Genomic DNA, 10,999 nt, shown 5'->3' on the forward strand with positions numbered 1-10,999 from the left:
TACAATCGTGAGGTTCATTATGTCCCAAAAGGTAACTACAACCACGACAAAAACTTTAACAGAGGTAACTAAGGTAACAGAAATGATAGGAATGGGCCTTATGTCCCTCCCCAAAATCTTGAAGTTACTCCTACAGATGGTGGAGATAGTATGGAGCGAGTTGAGGATATGTTGCACAAAATGATGAGGAGGTTCGATGCTAGTGATGAGCATATTAAAGAGTTAAGGGGTGATTTAGCTAGTATTGGGCAAAAAGTTGATACACATGCAATTTCGATTGAATAGATCGAATTGCAAATGGACCAATTATCTGTGATAGTGAACACATGGAAACCGGGCACTCTTCCTAGAAACACTGTCCAAAATCAAAAAAATGATGCACACTGTATGGCAATCACCACTCGGGGTGGGAAGAAAACCATTGACCCACCTATGCCATCTAATTAGGAAAATGTGAGAAAGGATGATGATAATGTGGTAAAGGGTAGTGTTGAGGAAGAAGAGAGCAACGGAAAAGATGCATAAATCCCTATGAAAGTAATTCCCATGCTTAGACCACCACCACCCTTCCCTCAGAGATTAGTGAAAAAGACCGAGGATGGTAAATATCGACGTTTTATAACAATGATGACACAGCTCTCTATCAATGTCCCTTTGGTAGAAGATCTAGAAAAAATGTCCGATTATGCCAAGTTTATGAAATATCTGGTAACAAACAAAAGATTGGTCTGTTTTGAGGACGATGATAGACTGCATCATTGTAGTGCTATTGCTACAAGGTCCCTCGTACAAAAGAAAGAAGATCCCGGTGCGTTCACTATTCCTTGTACAGTTAGATCATTACATTTTACGAAAGCATTATGTGATCTGGGGGCAAGCATAAATCTCATGCCCCTCTCGATTTACAAGAAGTTGGGTTTGGGTGATCCAAAACCCACTGCAATGCGGCTACTGATGGCTGATCGGACCGTGAAACGACCTATAGGGTAGAGCCTTAGTTGATATAGAAAAGAGGCAGATGAAATTTCAGTTGAATAATGAAGAAGCAACCTTCGACATTTGTAGGACCATGAGGTAGAGTGTTGAGCTCCAATCGGTATCCGCCATATCCCACAAAGAAAAGATGAAGAAGGAGAATGAACAAAAAAGTGCAAAACAAGAGTTTATGGTTGGGGATTTTGTGCTTGTAGATAGTTCTGGGCCGCCTTGTCTTCCGGGCAAGCTCAAGTCCAAATTGACTGGCCCTTACTTGATTACCCAAGTATTCTCTCATGGAGCAGTTGAGTTAAAAGCCAAGAAGGGAGTGCGGTTTAAGATGAATAGAGATCGAATAAAACACTATTTTGGGCATAAAGCAGCGGGGGATGAAGTGATAGAGGCATACCATCTTGATGAAGTCTGAGTAATCAAGTGTCCCCAGTCGTGCCGCGACATTAAATCAGGCGCTTGTTGGGAGGCAACCCAATACATATAGTATTTTTAGTAATGGTAGCATTTTTCTACTAATGTGTTTTTAAATTTGCAGGCACATCACTAGGAAATTCTGTAGAAAATCACTCTGCAGCAGTCACTAACGGATACATTGATGGACCGTTGTGCCTGCGACGAACCTTCATATGCCTCCGTCGTACCAGGTACGTCTTTCTGTTATTTTCAAACTAGGGCACACACAACGGAACCAACAACGGGTCATCACAACTGCGAAGGACCGTCGTCGGGGAATCGTCGCGTGATTGATGAGGCGTACCTGACCTGACCCGGTTGGAGTTTATTATAAAATTTAACCATTTAAACTCCCCAACCCCTCATTTTCACCCTCATTCCTTCATTATTCCTCCCTTTACCCTCTCTTTTCAACTTCCACAATCTCTCCCTCTATCTACCAATCATTGCCCCCCCCCCACAATTCTCCAAAGCCCTAAAAGTGATAATCTACTAGTCGGAGTTGCTGCTGTGGGTGTCTTCCTGGTCACCGTGTACTTGTCCTTTTTGTTTTCCCCAATTCTAAGGTATGTGTCTCTAATTTCTACTCATTTATCTTACATTTTTGTTTATTAATTAGTATTAGCTTAGTTGTTCGTAATATGTTCATTTCTTTTATATAAGATTCTGTCTAGCCTAGGTTAAAAATGTTCGAAATGCCATGTTTACAACGCTAGACATAGGTGCTTTCGCATTACTAGTTTCCTAGGTAAATGGGTTAGACAAATGTAGGTGCAAAACACTATAAGTTCGATTTGGGTTCATCGGGGATGAATAGGGTACACCAATTCTATCACTAATCTACAGAACGAGACCCCGATGACGGACCGTCGTGTCCATGACGGACCGTCCTAGGGTCCGTTCCAAAAGCCCTAACACCCCACTGCCCATGTTTTTCCAAGTGTCCCCCAACGGACACATGTGACGGACCGTCGTCTTCATGACGGTCCGTCCTGCACAACCTTTCTGGTTGTGAGAGACCCTCTTTTTGAGGGTCTCTCACTTTTTCTAAGTGTCCTTCATCGGACACATGTGACGGACCATTGTACCCACGACGGTCCGTCCTGCATGACCGTGATGACGGTCAGAGACCCCTCTCCTAAGGGTCTCTCATTTTTTTCTAATTGTCCTTTGACAGACACCTACGACGGACCGTCGTCCCTGTAACGGTCCGTCCTACACATACCGTCGTACTAGTCAGAGACTCTCCTTCAGGGTTCTCCATATATACATAGTCTAAGTAAGACACGACGGACCCCATGACGGTCCGTCATAGTCACTACGAGCCGTCACCAGGCCAGTTGTGTGTCATTGTTACCATAAAAATGACATATTGTTTTAATTTTTTTGTGTTGTTTTGCTCGTCTTGTTTGCCACTTCTCGTACTAATATTGATCCTGTAGAGGTACTATCTACTATGACACCCAAGCAAGATCGAATCTATGCACACGGGTGATCGAAGTCTTTCACTCCGTCTGCCTGCATGGTCATTGGCTTTGATGATGAGCGTGACCCCGAGTACATGCCCCCAGACACTTCCACCCCTTCCCGTGTTGCATGTGCTCCCAGAGCCACACCCAAAAAGGTGGCGTTAGGCGTAGTCACTGCCTCCCAATCTGATGAGGAGCGCATACTGGCCGGCACACCCTCTGGGTCAGCCACAAATGAAGAAGGAGCATCTGGCTCTTTAGGAGTATCCTGGTCGGAGGAAGCCTCCGATTCTGCTGAGATTCCCGCACCCGCAACCGCTGCAGCGTCGGCCTCGTATGATGAGGCTGACAGTTTGGAATCCACATCAGGTTCACCAACTCAGGCCCCTACCCCAGCCACTGACCAGCCCAACCGGTGGTGTGTCGACGGGCAATTTAAAGTCTTCTCCGACGCTAAGTTCCTGACTGATAAAGGAGTGATGACTCAAACACTCACCTTGGAGCGGCGAGTCCTTACAAGGAGTCTCCCAACGATGCCTGAGATCCACAATCTCTTCACCAGGCATCGCCTGGAGTGGACATCACGTTTGTTGGGCCGTTGCAGTGAAGAAATGGTCCGAGAGTTCTATGCATCCTACGTAGCGACTCTCAGATCATATATAGATAGGCGGGCTTCCCCCACCAAACAGGCCCCACTGGAGCACGTCCGAGTACGGGGCGAGCAAGTTGACATTTCCCTGCCTGCCATCCACCGGTTTCTATACGGCGAGGGTGTTGATGCTACTCGGACCCCTCTCACTGCTGAGTTTGACTACCGCTGGCTGATTGTTAAAGATGGCCAGTTCCTGCGCGAGCCATCGATGAGAGATACAACCAAGAGGTGGATGGCCCTGCACCTGTCAGTTGATAGAGAGGGTGCCGACTGGTTGACTGAGCAAAAGGGGGCCATCAAGAAGGTCAACCTCACTTTCACGGCAAAGTTTTTGTGGCTGATTGTCCGCCACTGCCTCTCCCCCACAGCCGCTGATAATATCGTTACATGGGATCAAGCAGTGTTGATGGCGGTGATGATAGCCGGGATTGAGGTGGATTTTGCGTGGCTTCTATGGGAAATCATGCACGATAGGGCTTTCAAGGTCACTACTACTTACCCGTTCCCGTGCATGATCTTTTCTCTCTGTATGCCCGCAGGTGTGCCTATATGGCACGTAGATCAGCTCAAGACCCCGCAGGGCACTGTTGATGTCGGCCTCATCAGAGATGAGGCCAATGAGTTGGCTCCACGCAGAGGGCCTCGTTCAGAGCTTCCCCCATTTGCTGATGATCTTGCTGATACAATAGCCTAGGCCTGCACGGCTACACAGGCGGCGTCCACTGACACTACCCCGATCGAGTCTATCCCGGGTAGTAGCACTGCCCCGAGCTCCTCTCGCACGGCCCCTCTACTGACACTGGTTCCGCTTGCTAGGGTCCAAAAATTAGAGGCGTAAATGGAAACACTTTTGCATCATATCCATCCGTGGAAGCAAAAGTCTATTACTGAGTCTAAAGAGCGCCTAGAGCGGAAAATGGTCCAGTATAGAGAGCGGAAGATCGCTGAGGTTCACCAGCTCTTGGACGCCTTTGAGTTGAGGGTGCTAGCCCAGCCATCCCCTCTAGTGGATGTATCGACTCTTCAGGATACAATCTATAGACTTCGCGCAGATATTGACACGATCTTAGAGGCTAGGGTGCCTGAGTCTGTGGCCCCTTCTGTCGAACCTGCTGAAGACACAGTGTTGGCGGCCCTATTTGCCACTTCATAGATTCCACCACCTCCCCCTAGGCAGCATGCCAAGAGGCATAGGGGTCGAGTAGAGGACAAGGCGCAAGCACGGAAGAAGGAGCGCCGAGAGATGGAGGCTGCGAGGAGAGCCTCACTTGCTGAGAAGGAGGCGCACCAGATGAGAGCATTAGAGTTAGCGGCTGGGGCGTATAACTCCCGAACAATGGAGATAGCAGGAGGCACTACTGATGGTGCGGTTGTTGCTGACGACACCACTGAGGATGTCCAGATTGCAGAGGACGTGGGTTCCAGGGAACCGGACCCACCAGCTTGCTGATCTACGGCGCTTTGCACCATAGGTTTGCTTCACCTACCACTTTAGTACTTAAATTTTTATGCATTGGGGACAATTGCATGTTTTTTTGTTGGGGGTGGGGTAAATGGAAAGTGTGTGTTAGGGTGAAGTTTGAGTAGCCCAATTTGCTATCCTTTTTTGGGGTTTTCTTGCCTGTGTTCTTTTTCCCCAAAAGACTGATTACTTTTTCTGTTGAACCGGCATGTCTATATCTTTTGTATGTAGTTTCATTCTGGAGCATGATATCCTGATAAATTAGAAAATGATGCATGACTAGGCATAGTAACTGATAAATGTGTAACCCTAAGCATGACATAGAGGTACACCATTGCATTACCCTAAGTCTAAAATTCGAACTGGGTGTCTGATAATCTGGTATAGCGATGAGATGTCAAGTGAGTGTGAGGAAGATTTGAATAGTCCACTATTGGTATGAGGTAGAACTTGCCTGGTTAGTCCTGCTAAAAGTAAGTTGTAATAGACAATTAGGAAAGGATCATATGCCCTTATTCAATATAGCTTATTTCTAGCCTAAATAAAAGAAACCAAATGAAATTTATCCTTCTTTGATCCAAATGATCTAAGCTTATATTAGACCTTTGTTATTCACCCCAACTGATCTTTTCTGGGAACAATGTGTTATCCCTGGTCCCTCCTTGGAAATGTGCACCTCATCTTATGCAAAAGCATAAGTTGAGGGTGACTAATGCAGTAACCAACCTTCGTTATGGCCCTGACCCAACTTTGGGTATTGTGTACCTTGACTCACCGCAAATCCATGACTTGAGGGTGGCTATTATGAGGAATGCTCTAGAAAGTGGGGTTGAAAGAACAAAGAGAGAGAAAGAACAAAAGTAAAGTGACTCAAGAATTAGTTGAAAGAAAAGTAAAGAAAAAGAAAAATATACAAGAAATACAAGCAAGAAAAGAAGAGAGTCACTTACACAAATGAAGAAAGAAGAGAAAATAGCAAGGTGAAAGAATATGAGAAACTGGGTGAGATAAAATGATAGAAAGTGGAAGGTTTAGCCGATATGTCAAGGAGGGAAAAAAGTCACTAAAGTATACCTAAATATACCCTACCTGACCCTGAGCCTATGTTACTAGCTAAAAAAGTCCTATCGTGATCCTAAGGGTTGTATAGCGAACTTAAGGAAGTGAAAATAAGGGCAAGCTTATGGCAATAGGTATGAATGAGTGTGACTTTGTTCTGAGAGCAAGTGTTGAAAAGTAATCCTTATATTCAAACTGAAATCATTGTGTGAAAAATGAGGATTTTGTTTTAATGTGAGGAAACTATTTGCAATACCGGAATTGTTAGCACCTCGGTGAGAAATTGAAAGGGATAGGTGTTAGTGCATGGTGAGTCTGTGTCATGTTCTGATCCCACATAATTCAAGCCTAATAGTGATAGCATGCATAGATTTGATGAGATTAATCGGGATTTATATTCAAATGATTGCAAAGGATGAAACATGGACACTATTGTACAAAGATTTTGTATTGAGTAATAGTGCGTTGCTTGAGGACAAACAATGAATTTAAGTTGAGGGTGTTGATATATCGTGGTTTCACGGTATTATTAATACTTTTTCCTAAAGTTTAGTGTGTCCAAAAGCCTTTTTCTGCTAATTTTTATATAAGTTTCTCTTTGTTTTGCAGGAAATCTATCCAAAGATGAATGCGGAGATTTTGAGCGAAGAAATGCAAAAGAGACCACCTACGGAGCTTATGACAGTCCGTCATGCTTGTGATGGTCCGTAGGTGGTAGCGTAGTGCAGCTGCAGAAGGAAGATGGGGAAGTTTGACCAAGTGTGGGGCTACGAAGCTTGTGACGGTCTGTCTTGCAGGTTCGTCATGGAATTTAGAGAAGTAATCCTAGTACCCATATTCCAAGAGTTGAAGTGTTTTTTGGAATGAAGACCCTCGATGGACCGTTGTGCCTATGACGGTCCGTCATACTTGCCGTCGAGGGTAATGAAGAGAGCAGCATAAGAAATTGCATAAGTATGGGATGATGGAGTCCATGACGGTCCCTCGTGACCATGATGATCCGTCGCGAGGTCCGTCGACCCAACCGTGTTTTGGCACATTTCCATCAAATAGAGTCCTTGTTTAATTAGGTTTTCATTTTCTATAAATAGTTTGAAAAACCTCGTTTTTGAGGTTAGAATCATTGTTAAACTTCGTATTGTTAGACATCATATTACTAGATATTGTATTGTTAGATTCTTGATTATCATTAGACTTTTTGTGATATTACCTTATTACTTTGAGATTCTTGCAAGTGATTTTTGGTGATTAATCAAGCAAACTTTCGGATTTTACTCTTTCTCATTGAAGTAAGTACATGAATTCTTATTTAACATATTTGAATGTTTTGATTATGACTATGGGTAACTAAACTCCATAACTAGGGTTGTGGGAACCATAGGCAAATAATGAGGTAAAACCTAACTAAAATAAAAATTCTAGAATAGTGTCTTGCATGTATTAATAATTCTTTCGCTTAGAAGTCTTTTTAACGGATGGACAACGTTAGAACTCGCCTTAATGCTACTTGCCGGACCAACAAGTTAGATAATAGGAAAAGAATTTTCAACATAGATTTAGTGTTTGCTATCTAATAGGCTAGTATTTATTGGTACCAGGTAATAACTTAGTCAAATGTCGAATACGATGCTTAATATGAGGTAAAGATAAGGGTTAGGATAGAAACACACGTAGCCGGACCAAGGTGCAGTGTGATATTTTCTAGATGCCGGACCAAGGATTTAGAAATACATAACTTATCACTTTGTATGCAACATACTAGGAAATGAATTGTTATAGTTAGAATTATCAAGTTATGAACCTGTGGGGAACACGTAAACCCTAGTTACTTTGATTAATTGATTAAAATCAAACATTCAAAGTTGTTAAGTATCTCTTTCAATTTAGGTAGTTATTTTCATTCATTTAGAAATAGAACCCCCCTTTATTGTTTTTACTTTCCAAAGAAGTAATTGACTAAACAATAGTAATAATAGATTGAAGTTAAGTGTAGACTATTTTCCTCGTGGGAACGATCCCAACCTCACTAGTTAGGTTATTTATTTGACACGGCCGCTTTACTTCTTATTTGAGAAGTAAGTTTGAGCGTATCAATGATCAAAGTAAAGAAGGCTTGCTATGAAGTGATCTTGGTTCTTCTAGTCTATAATATAGTAACTTGTGATCTTGGCGTTAAGATGGTTGTTATGTAAATCGAATATGGTGAATTGCCTTAGCTACCGCCTATATGTTTAATGTAATGATAATTAAGAATAATTTAGCCAATATGAATATATAACAATTGAATTGGTGAAGATTAATTTAGGTCCTTCTAGCTTTTAGACTTGATAGAGTAATGTATATATTGTGATCTATACTCTAGGGTGAATGAAGCATGATTTAGCTATGATGTTCTATCTCTTTAGATACTGCCCTAAATGTATATTATTGATAAAATATGATTGATGAATAAGACTAGGGATATTGGTTGATGATCTATAACTCTCTACTTCCTTCTATATATGTGATATATTGTATTAGGTTGTAGTTTGATCTTGTAGCGACTTGTACATGATTTGTTTTATGATTATAGTACTTTAGCTAGTTCTCTATGTTTAAATGTTGATGAAAGAGTACTAATGGTCAACGATGACCAAAGGCTAAAGAATTGGTAAAAATTGCTCTACTCTTATACTCCTCTACTTCTCTATAGTATTGTTGATGAAGCCTTGTATGACATTGTTTGCTATGGTACACTTATGGTGGTGGTGCTTACTTTATTTTTAGTATATATGTGTTTACCATGGCCTTGGAGATAAATTTATGAATATATGGATGTATGTTTATGATGATCACCTTATTTGTAACTTGTGCCTAGTCTTCTACTCTAGTTGTGAATCTAGGTAATGTTACTATTGCTATGAGCATGAGAATGATTATCTTAGGGTTATGTGTAGGTTCTGATATTAATGAAATATTGAAGAATTATGACCCCCTACCTATGTACCCCTATGTAAATTGATGAATAGCAAAAGTTAGGAGCCTTTAGTGTAATAGGAAGCTTGTGTTTTCTCATATGTTATTGTGTTGTGTGGTCTATGATTGAAAGTGTAATGTGGTCTTAAAAGGGTGGCTGCCTTAATTTGTTGTTAATAGCCATTATGTGATCATAGTGACTAATTTACACACACCCTTACTCTACATGCATGCTTACAAGTAGTATAGGATCATAATGTCTAATGAAAGGTAGTCCCCATATTCACTAGTGTCTACTACTATGAATGTTAAGGTTATGTCTATGAAAGTAGGTTATATGTTTCCTTAACTAGGATAACTTGATAGGTGTACTAGCATGGGAAAGGTTATGGTACCTTGTCTATGCATTGCACATATGTACCTTGAAAGAAAAGTTCCTAAGTTTGGTATCTTATGTACATGGATATGAATGCATGAGTATGTTACGAACATGTACGCTATAATGTGAAGTATGTGGTATGATGAAGTATGATTATACCTAGTGTCTAAATGTGTTTATATGAAAGCATGGCTCATATAGTTACACTTGTACACTTATGCATGAATGAAGTAAAGTGTGAACATGTGTAGTTTAAAGGTGTTATGTGGAAGATTTTATCACATGTAGGAACACACACATGTATGATGATCTAGTCAATAGAGGGTCTATTCGAAGAGTGAGGAAGAGCATCCCGACAATCGTCGTACTGTTCTAGGTATTCTTGGGAAATAAAGATTTTATGCAAATTCTTCCAAGTGTGAATTTTGTTGAGTTTCATTAAATTTTTGGAGTATGTAGTTCTAAGGAAGGGGTAATGTTATATTCTCAAAAGATTGAGGCAGTTAAAAATTGGGTTCGACCTAGCTCGATGGATGTTAGGATCTTGGTGGGGCGCGCTAGCTACTATTGTTAGTTTGAGAAGAATTTTGCTTCTGTTACCACTTACTTGACTAATTTGACTAAGAAGGAGATACCGTTTTAATGGAATGAAAAATGTGAAGAGAGCTTTCAAAAGCTCAAGACTCTCTTGATTGCCACACCTATCCAAGCATTACTGGGGAAAGGTAAGTATTTTTATAGTTTATTGTGATGCTTCTCATTGGGGTTTGGGCGTTGTGTTAATGCAAGATCAGAATGTGATAGCCTATGTGTCGGGCCAATTGAAGGTACATGAGAGAAATTATCCAATTCATGACCTGGAGTTAGCAGTGGTAGTATTTTCTCTTATGATTTGCCGACATTATCTTTATGGTGTGAAGTGTGAGTTATTTAATGATCATCGTAGTTTGCAACATTTATTCACTCAAAGGGATCTAAATTTGAGACAACAAAGATGGATGGAGTTACTCATGCATTAGATGTGACAATTCAATACCATCCGAGTAAGGAAAATGTTGTAACAGACGCGTTGAGTTATAAGATAGTAAGCATGGGTAGCGTAACTAACCTGAATGCAACTAAGAGACCCTTGGCTAAGGTAATACTGACCTTAGAGGCTAAGTTCATGCAGTTGCACATCTCTGAAGGAGGCGAATGCTAGCTAGCATTGAATTTAAGTCCACCTTCATTAAGGAGATCAATGACGGACAATTTAAGGATGAAGATTTGAATGAACTCAAAGAGAAGATGGTGATTCGTAAGGCACAAGAGACCACACTTGATGCGAATGGTGCACTTATGGTGAATGGAAGGATTTGTGTTCCTCTAGTTGATGGCTTGATTCAAAAATTATTGGTGAAGTCTCATGGTTCATGATATTCTATTCATGCGGGTGTGAACAAGATGTATAGATATCTAAATGAATTTATTAGTGGTCGGGGATGAAGAAAGACATTGCGGAATTTATGGGGAAGTGTCATAATTTTTGACAAGTAAAGTATTAACATCAAAATCTTGTTGGATTACTTTAAAGAATGTAA

Source organism: Solanum lycopersicum, chromosome 7 (assembly GCF_036512215.1).
Source record: "Solanum lycopersicum chromosome 7, SLM_r2.1".
NCBI classification, from domain to species: domain Eukaryota; kingdom Viridiplantae; phylum Streptophyta; class Magnoliopsida; order Solanales; family Solanaceae; genus Solanum; species Solanum lycopersicum.